The following is a 9842-nucleotide window of genomic DNA, read 5'->3' as shown; positions in this document are numbered from 1 at the left end:
TATTACACAGCTGTACCACCACAGAAAGCCTATCATTCACCACCACCACCACCACTTCTGACTATGGCAATAAATGATATTATTGGCTGGGCTACAGACACTATGGGCAGCTGCATGTGATGATCTCTAGTCATGAAGAAAAGGTTAGGTAAATAATGGGTTTGGGTGGAACATCTAGAATTATAGTCAAGAAAGCAATAATGGATACTGGTATACACACAGTTTAAAAAATCACCAATGACTTGAACACTGATTACTTTAGAGCTAAACTATTATTAGTGTTTACTGGGCTCTTTAAATAATGACTTAAATAAGAAAATTGAAATGAAATCTGCTAAACCACAAATTACCATCAAAAGAACAAGCTAACTATTATGCTCATACTGGCCAGTCACACCTTTACGAAAATTGCCTTTAAGGCATGCCAGCCCAATAAGACAATGGTTCAAAGCCATCAAATGCCATAAAGAAAACCTGCTGCAAGACTGGAAATCAAATTGAAATCCAGGGTGTGGATTTGGTGAGATAACCAGGAAGAATGCTAAAACATAAGACATAAGCAAAGTGTAGGTAAAAAGCCAGAGATAATAGATAAAAGTATATTATATACATTATGTGAAGAAAGTAACTTGCATTATGCAGGGAAAGTTACACATGAGTAGATTGTCAAACAGGCAAGCAAGAAGACATATCCAAAATGAAAGGCAGAGACAATATCAATGTTAAAATATTAAAGAATAATGATTGGCAGAGGCGGTAAACATAATGCTCAAGCAACATTCTAATGAAAGGTGTGCTCATATTTTATTCTACAGTATTTTATATTTCACATTTAAGGTGCTTATTTAATTTTTGTACAGTGAATAGAAAAGACAGAAAGAAAAAGATTACTTTTAAACCATACGTTCATATACTGTATGTGGTGAAGTTCTTATGGATAAGAGGAACTGAGCTATTAAATTTATTATAGTGATAGTGCTTTTCATTTTTAGTTCACTCTTTTCAGAGCTTGTTTCAATAATGAAAAAAGCATAAAGAATATTTCTTTTTGTTAAATAACATAGCAGCACAGTTTAATAAAATAATACAATGATGTAAAATTCCTTATCCTAAGGATTTTGTTTAAATTTTTACAGCATTTTTTGCTAACAATTTAGTTTAGGTACTGCAAAAATGCATCTATTACTCATTTACTGTTATATAACAAGACATTAACAAAGGCTTCTTTTGGTCTTCATACCACTAATAAAACATCAGTAGATGGGCTATTCATCTCTGTGCAATGAGGCTTATGGACATGATGGTAAAATGATTTATTAATATAGAGGATTCAATGGTCTTATACCAAATATGTAATATTGTGAGAAACGAGTCTCAGTTAAGCCACCTTAGACCACTCCAAAGTAATATTTTCATATCAAGTCACACTGCAAAGATGAATAAATACTTTACTGATCTGTAATTGTTATGAAGACCCAAAAAAATATGTGTCAAGGTTTCGTTACATAACAGTATATGAGTAACAGATGCAATCTGCAGTACATAAACTAAAGTGTTACCCATTTTTCAAACAAAATTTAAGTAAAGATGTAATATTTCAAGTATAGCAATTTACAGAACCAAGAGCAATGCAGTACTTTTAAGCTTTGATGCTCTAAGTCTGCAAATCTGCTGTAAAAATGCTCTCTTAATACTGAGGGACCAATGTGAGTGCATCTATTATATATGTGTCCAAAAAACTGAACTATTATTAGTTTCAGTTAGGCAAAATACACATTTGACCTTTGAAAATATTGAAGGTAGATTGTGATTGCAAGTTGACTGTAGGATTTACTCCTGTCATTCATGTTGTTCCCATGAGAAAAAGGATAAAATATCAAATCATCTATTGATGCTCTCAAGCCAATAAAATGTAATGCTGTTCATTGTAATTCATGTAAATGTCTGTTGCGAGATCAGTCATATGAAGGTGACTTCATTCCCCATGAAGGTAACAAAGTGTCATGATAGCAAGTACATTATTATTTCAAAATAGAAAGAAAAACTCCATATTTCAGTGTCAGACTGTGGACAAACCCGATTACAACAACAGTTTGTTATTGTAAAGTAATGTCATTTGGTTAAACAAGGTAAACTTTTCTAGTTTTTCACTTCTTATATTATTCTTCAATGTTTAAAAATATTTTGGGACTATAGCCTTGCATTTATTTTCTTAGTGTTTGCTCGGTGATGCTCTATTTTTATAAATCCAAAAGTGTATAAAAATCTTAATAAGCTATAAATCACATATTGTTTTGACGTTTTAGTCGATAACACAGTGTGACAGTCTATTTCTTTAAGGTGCTAGTGCAGTTTGTGCAGTCCAGAATATGCCATGCAAATCACAAATGAAACATAGAAAATGAAGAACAGTCAACAATATTGTAGTGTCATATAAATGGCTGTATATTTGGTATGTGATAGGAAAGACTGAACAGTTAACCATTAGTCTCATGTGACACTATTGACAATCCTCCAATAAGTGTCTTTCGTTTATGGCCAGATCTAAATGGTTACAACACTTTGCTGTTTCTCAGTGATATTTTCTTGGTTTCTCTAATCCATAATTGCAGGCGCTCATTAGAGTGGTTTCTAGCTAATATGGTCGGGACAAAAAGTAGCACTCTCCAAGTGTGAGGACATTCAGGAATGGCTTGCATGCTTAGGTCAGTTGGGTTCAGCTACTGTTAAGGTATCACTGAGATGAAACCATTTTGAATGGAATGACCAGGAGAGAAGTTGTTTCAACAGGCAAGGGATTGAAAACAGAAGAATAAGAGAGAGTGTCAAAACCCATATCGTACCCAAGAACCATAACTGAAAAACAAAAGCATTAAGTCAGAAGCCAAAAGTCAATAAAGAAAATAATGAAAATAAACAAGCAGAGTTTATCAAATTCATCAAACTCATATAATTATGGTTCCAATCTCTATACAATATTATTGTATAAATGATGTGATGCACGCAATTTCCAGGACCGTTCTCCATGACAATTGCATAAGAAATGGCTATTGTGAGAAAAAGTGGCAGCAACTGGTAGCAAACAGTGCCTCTACTGAATTTTTAAAACATAATTAATAAACCCATGTACCTGTACATGGTTTAAAATAATCACAAGAAGAAAACATGAAACAAGGGCAAGAACCATGACAGCTAAAATAACTGGAGAAGTTGAAGTACTTCAATTGTTCAAAATTGAAAGCAAAGTGGATTGTGAGACTACCAAAGAATCGTCAGTTTTTCTAACATTGTATTAACAAATCATTAACAACGCCATTCAGAAATCTATTTTATTTAACAGTCTATCTGTATCCCTATCCTTTTGAGCATTGGGTAGTGGCTGAAGGAATACATTTGCAAATAAAACTCCTGTAGACAAAAGACAAACCAAGTAGTTAGGATGCTTCCTCAGGAACTGCAGAAAGTATTGTCCAATGGGTGAAGCCCCAGTTGCAAACTCAGGTCCCAAGGGATTATCTCTCTCACCTAACCTGGTAACATCTGTGATTTATTTCAGACTACATTTGAAGACTATTAGGGGGGATAAGGTGGCCTGGCCTGTCTAACACAACAAGGTGATAATGTGAAGCTCACTAGGACAAATAGTAAGAAGGAAGACATTATGGTTTGATCCTTGTCTTTTGCTATATATAGTATACTTTTTATCTGTATTTATTTAATAAAACATAATAATAACAGTATGATCCTACATGTAGGCAAAGCACTAAAGGAAAACCTAATTCTGCTTACAATACATACATTTAATTAGCAGAGGTTTGGCATTGCTCACTTTTTATTAATGATTGACATTTTAAAACAGAGCAGAGCAGAATGTATTACAACCATCTCACACATAAACATACTTAAACACATTGCTTCAGCCAGCACTAGGGTATCAAAATGTGGCAGAACAGCACATGTTGCAAAATCCTAACAGGACCGAACATTGGCCTGAAAAAATAGGAAGCTAATGGCAGAACTGCACTAAGACTGCAAGAGTTTGCTTTATCCCTCAACTCTAATGCAGTCTTTGAGAATACATGTCTACATAACTAGCCTATAAGGGTTAAGCCACTAGCACCACTGAAAAGAAAGCGGAAATGTCTTAAACAAGAAAAAAAACCGACACACTGAACATCAAAATGTACTCAGTAATGCAAATGAAAACACAGATGATACATCCATCCATCTATCCATTATCCAACCCGCTATTTCCTAACTACAGGGTCACAGGGGTCTGTTGGAGCCAATCCCAGCCAACACAGGGTACAAGGCAGAAAACAAACCGTAGGCAGGGCACCAGCCCACCGCAGGCAGATGATACAACAATACTAAAAACAACGGAAAACATTTTCCATCAACTGTCAAAAAAAAAAAAAAATCTAAATTTGAAAATCTGACCCTGTATCTATTTGTTCTTTTAAAGAATCACAAGATGGCTACTGTGGAATCACCCACTGGCACTGAATGACCACACTGCAGGAGTCACCATGCAGCAACCATCATGAAGTCCCAAAAAATAAATAAAGAGATGATAAAACGGCACAGTGCCAAAATGCCATGAAGCAGCTGTGGACCCTGACAATGTGGTAAATTTAGCCATTAAAATATGACATTAAAATGTTTAGTAAGTAAATTATTGGTTCCAATTATTTGCTACAGGTGTACTATTCTTGCAGACCATGTTATTACTCTGCACTAATGAAGGACTTATCTTGTTATATATGTCTTGGATTAGGTTATGCTTTATGCTGTAAAACAATACATTCCACTGCCACTTAAGAAACAGTAAATCAATACTATGAAATAGAAATCAGAAGGAGTAATGACTATAATGAAAGAATATCTGGTAAAACAAGTCAATAAATTATAGATGATGCCACATAAACTCTTGCAGACTGTCACGAACGTTACTTTTGTTAGCAGAGAATAAATGTGTCAACTTTATGTATACAAAACATTCATTCAGAGAGACCTACTATATAACTAACATTCAAAGCCTGTAAATTGATTCTGTTACCTCCTTTCTACATTTCCTTATTGGGCTGATGCCTTTATCCAAAGCAATTTACAACATTTAAGATACAATTGACTATATTTCTTTTCTTTTTCCGATTGGAGCACAGGCAGGTGAAGTGATTTGTTCAAGATAACATAGTAGAAGTGGCAGGATTTGAACCTACAAACTTAGGGATTGAAATCCAAAGCCTTAACCAAAGTGTCACACTGCCTTTCTGTTTGATTTTCTGAATTAAGAAAGCACCAGACATATATAATACATGTTTTTAGACTGTTACTAACAATCTTTCAGTATAAACTCTGTTAGGACTCAGCTGACATGTAAAATATTGTGACCAAAAGCACACCTTGCCTGGTTCACCCCGAAAGGTCCCCTGCCAGATAGCCAAGTGCTTTTCCTAAAACAATTATTGCTAAAGCAGCAGTAGCAACATCTGCCGACTTAGCCCTGCAGGTTCTGTCTACATATGGGACAGAAGCCACTACAAAAACAACAACCACAACATTTAATTATATGTACATTTGCATACAAATGTGTAGCTTAAAGACATTGACAAATAACAATAGACACATTAAAATAGTAAGGATGATTATAGTGACATGGTCAGTGTCTGATTTGAAACGACAAGCTTTGTTAAATGGTCATAAAGGTCAGTAAACAGAAAAGATCCACTGAGTAAGGATGTCGTTCCAAGGCCAAATTACTACCCAGCCTCCGAGGTATTCTACGGCACTTGAGTGTGAGAAAGTTTAAAAGTTACTATCTGAAACAAAGATGTTTCAGATCTCCAGCTGCTGACAAGAAACAAAACCTTTAAGGAACACCCTCATATTTTTGTTGTACTCTCAAGAGGTTCTTTGCAGTAGTTTGTGTATAGAACAGCTGTCACAGATTTCTGTCACACTTGTGAGGATGTCTCTGCCTGCCTGAGGAAGTGCTCTTTATGGTAACGCACCACTCCCAAATTTTGCCGTTTGGCTGTGCTACATCTGTCCTCTGAATATTGAAGTTTTCCAGGTTTTTCCACAGTGCTTTGAATTTGAGATATAATGCAAGCAACAAAAGGGGCCTTGTTTCAAGTGTTTTCAGCACTGCAGAATACAAATTAGTGATTTTATACTGTCTATTCAACTAATACCCAATAAACACAATGCACTAGCAAACTAGAAAAACATGTAAGCAAATTAAATAGCAAATACACATGCCCAAAAACAATGTATGAAATGAACAAGCAAGAGAACTAAACAGGGAACACATAGTGAAGGCAAAATGTGTCAAAGCGGATAGTCTTTTGACAATGAAAATAACCTTTGTGTCATCACACACCAACATTTCAAGCCAGGTAATGACAGATATCACAACACTATGACTATCTCAGAGATGGTATTTTGATATCTTAGAGACAACTAGGAATAATCAGAAACTAAGCAATTAAAAAAAAAAACCTGAATAAATACAGAAAAATAAAAACTGTTAAAGCATATTGAGCTAACTGTACAATCTGACAAATCTCATCTCCTATTGCAAGGTCCCCTGAAGCACCCATTCAGCTTTTCCTTATATTTAAGAATCATTTAAATTTTAAATTAAATCCGGAATCTAATCCTTCAGTAATTAACTAAATAATAGAAAGTAGATCAATTCCCAAAACAGACTGTGGATGAAGGAGAAATAAGCGAAAAGAAATTGGAATTTAGCATGAGAAAGTAGGGTGCAGAAACAAAAACAAACCGTTATTATCAAAGGTAAGAAATGAAAAATCCAAAAGTCAAAACTGGTAATTTAAAACTATTACTATAAGAGCAAAATAACTTAGACACACTGTCTAGAAATGAGCTTTGATAGATTTAAACAAAAGTTTGCAAAAGAGGCAATACCAAAGTAAATGACTTATGAATTCCAGAGGAATGGAGCAGGTAAATGCTTACTGATACCACAGTATAAAGCTGTGCCATGCAGAAGACAGATTGTAGAACAAAATGGACTAATCCAAATACAGGACTACAAAACCAAGACAATTTTCAAAGTATGCTGCTGGGAAATGCAAGATAAAACAAAGGCAGTATAATGATGTGCGATCCGGGAAAAAGAAATGAAGCAAAAAATAACTTAAACAAGGGTGACAGTCCTGACCCTAAGCAATTACATTGGCTTGAGGTGAAAGAAATGGAAAAAGAGGAGAAGCAAAATTAATATTATGTAAAGCCAAATGGTGCATAACAAGTTCCACACATTTAGCTGTTTTGTAAAAAAGGCCTTTGTTGTGAGAACCTATTTTCTGCAAAGTAATAACCCTTAACCATGAGTTCTTCTGGACAGTCCCACTCTCCATCCCTTGGTTTTACTGTACCTTGCTTGTTTACACTGACAATGATGAGCAAATTTTCATGAAGTGTGGTGGATGAGAAACAGTTGAAAGAGTAATACTACATACCAACAGAACCGAAAGACTGTACACATTCTCAACGTTCAAAAAGTGTGCTTCTGCTGATACGGCACTATGTGCATTTCTTGCAAATTCTGGCTAGAACAGGTATACACTCAAATTAGTCTGAAATATGTACGCACCAGAAACACTGTTCTATTATTTATTATTATTATTATTATTATTATTATTATTATTTTACATTTGAGGCTGTAGTAATGACATACAACTTTAGTCTCTAAACCTGCCTGGGCACCAACTGTAAAAAAATTGTAAACATTTATAACAAGCTTCCCTGGGAAAAGACATCATACATAGAACAAATACATAATAATAATAATAATAATAATAATAATAATAATAATAATAATAATTTGTTTCCACATCTAGGAATTATTGTCTCTGTTAGTAAAATTCAGGAATCGGGCAAAGGCAATAAGTTTACATTAAAAATGTATAGCTCTGTAATAGGCATTAAAAAGGTGTCAGGAAGACATGTTGGAAATGTGAACATTTTAGATGTAAAGTTCATCAAGAATATGTTCATAGTCTGTTGTTATTACTCATAATGATGGAGGTAGCGGCCAGAGATTTATTTCAAGGCAGCTCTTGCATGCTGATCATATTGAAACCATTACCTAAAGGAAAAGTTGAACTAACTGATGATATTTGGGGGCAAAAGGACCAAAGGCATGGAAGTGACAGGTGAAGAGATCAACAGAAGAATGGAGGTTGTGGGAAAAATGATAACTGATACACACAAGTACACATTGGTAAAAGTGGGATCAAATATGTTCTGTTTCTAATTTATAAAATTAGATTAGGGAAAACAAGTTGTTTTGGAGAAAATACGAAAAAAGAATAAGAAAAAAAAAAAAAAACTTTGGCCATTTAGATGAGATGTTAAATGAAAATGGAGTTGCAGATCTTGCCGTGGAAGAAGCAGACATTTGCATTGAAGAGGTTTCTGAGAGTCTTCTTTCCTTCATATGTCTAGATTAATCAAGGCCACTGAAGGAGAATGCTAATCCAAGCTGAGATATATAGTTGGGCGTATGTAAATAACCAGGGAATTAATATTTTAAAAAGCTGCAACCCCTGGACTTGGAAGGAGGCGACAAACATGACAGGCATTGTATGATTATTTTACAATAAATTTGTATATGTTACATACCCCTTGCAGTTTGTAGTGATGGCTGCAAAAAAGTTTAATCTTATGCTTCCATGTAGAATGGAAAGAAAAACATTATCTGATATAAGAGAATCCAATGGTTATCAAAGCTATTAAGCACATTCCCATAATACTGAACTTTTGAATTGAAAATCTGCAACTCTCCTTTATTCGCTGACCAGGATTCCTGCCTTCAATTCAAAAGTATTATAGGAATGTGTTTCTCGTGTATAATGTGTCATAACTTTTCCAGAAGTAAGTGCTTAACAATATTTTAGCAAAAAAAAAAGCATGTATGTGTACTCTCTGAGCATACAACTGGATAACTGACAAATGGATTATGCAATGTAACATGATTTTTTTTTTCTTTTCTTTATGGACATTTATCACATCATTTGGCTTTGTAAAGCATTGGCTATAATTGGATTCTATTATAAACTTTTTTCTTTTTGTTTTGCATGAAAACCTGAGGTTAAAAGGTTTTTCTACAAACTACATGAGTTAAGTAATATATGGAAAAAAGAAATAATTTATGGGTGAAATATGCCTTCAATCTAATACAGGACCTATGCAAAACAAACCTTATCTCAATGGTATAAGATGACCAACTTGTGTGCACACCTACATTCACACTCATAAGGCCAATATAAGAAAATAATAGACCACTTTGGAATGTGGGAGAAAACCAGAGTTTCTGGCAAAAAACAACACTGAATAAAGGAGAATGTACTAAATTGATTCAGACAGATGCTAGGCCTATCCAACCTGAGTCATAGATAGATAGATAGATAGATAGATAGATAGATAGATAGATAGATAGATAGATAGATAGATAGATAGATAGATAGATAGATAGATAGATAGATAGATAGATAGGGGAAATATACAGAAGCTCAATGAATAAATAAATAAATCTACACCAGAATAACTAAAAAGAAAGAAAATAACTGACTTGGCCATCCCAATACCAGTGAGGCACCATCCAGGCATATTACCGTTGGTATAAAGGAGAGCCGTATAATTTCTTGACACACTTCTGATAGATAATTTGTTGCCTGAAAGTCCTCAGTGTTTGTGTGTCAGAGAGACGATCTGTAGCATTATTCATAATGGCATTCAGTTTTGTTTTAACCCTCTCCTTTACTACTAGCTCCAAAGGGTCCAGAGTGTGTCCCATAACTGAGCCT

The 9842-nt window shown here is 34.5% G+C and overlaps 1 long non-coding RNA gene across 1 annotated transcript in view; it reads left to right on the top strand.

Moving 5' to 3' along the window:
- The first annotated feature begins 3651 nt into the window (after positions 1-3651).
- LOC120542014 overlaps positions 3652-9842 on the top strand; it is a 28232-nt gene continuing 22041 nt past the window's right edge. Inside the window, exon 1 of the long non-coding RNA XR_005636132.1 lies at positions 3652-4628. This is a non-coding gene — a long non-coding RNA (uncharacterized LOC120542014). The remainder of the gene's footprint in view (positions 4629-9842) is intronic.

This window comes from Polypterus senegalus, chromosome 13, assembly GCF_016835505.1.
Source record: "Polypterus senegalus isolate Bchr_013 chromosome 13, ASM1683550v1, whole genome shotgun sequence".
Taxonomy (NCBI): domain Eukaryota; kingdom Metazoa; phylum Chordata; class Cladistia; order Polypteriformes; family Polypteridae; genus Polypterus; species Polypterus senegalus.
The sequence above is the reverse complement of the archived record's forward strand: the minus strand, read 5'-3'. Positions and strand labels throughout refer to the sequence as shown.